The sequence below is a fragment of the Triticum dicoccoides genome, chromosome 2B (assembly GCF_002162155.2).
Source record: "Triticum dicoccoides isolate Atlit2015 ecotype Zavitan chromosome 2B, WEW_v2.0, whole genome shotgun sequence".
Classification (NCBI taxonomy): Eukaryota; Viridiplantae; Streptophyta; class Magnoliopsida; order Poales; family Poaceae; genus Triticum; species Triticum dicoccoides.
This window is the reverse complement of record NC_041383.1, coordinates 428463775-428464499: the sequence shown is the minus strand read 5'-3', so window position 1 is coordinate 428464499 and position 725 is coordinate 428463775.

Genomic DNA, 725 nt, shown 5'->3' with positions numbered 1-725 from the left:
CCGATGAGGGAAGATGATGCTGATGACGACGAAACATATGTCAAAAGAAGAATGAAGACTACATTACCTACGAAAGATCGTAATCCCTGGAGAAGGAAAAGTCACGACCATGGGCTCAATTATTGGACGACGAACAAAAGAGGGAAGAAGATCAGTCTGAAGCGTCGTCGTTGCCCAAGCTGACAAACTAATCCCAAAGTTTGTGTGTGTCTAGCTATTTTGTATACCGCCGATAGCAGTCAAATGATGTAAGATATATATTATACTAATTATTATCTAGAGGGTAACAATGGTATATTGCAAAATGAAAAAAAAAGAAAAAGAAAAGTGCAAATGAAAGAAAAAGAAAAAGAAAAAGAAAGGAAGTTTTGCAAAATGAAATGAAAAGAAAAAGAAAAAGAAACTAATAAGTTGTGGAAAATGAAATGCAAGCAAAATAAAAAAAAGAAAAAGAAAAAAAAGAGTTAGCAGTAGCGCGTTTTATCCAGGGAAGCGCTACAGCTAAGAAAAAGGAAAATAAAAATAAAGAAAGAAAAGAAGTAGCAGTAGCGCGTTTTTGCTGGACCAGCGCTATAGCTAAGTTAGCTATAGCGCGTTTTGCCAACACGCGCTATAGCTAAGTTAGCTATAGCACCAGTCCGCTCGATCCCCTCTGACTCTCTCTCACTCGCTCCGCTCGATCCTGTCTTGACTCCACCGCCGACGCCAGCCCCGCCCCACCCCGC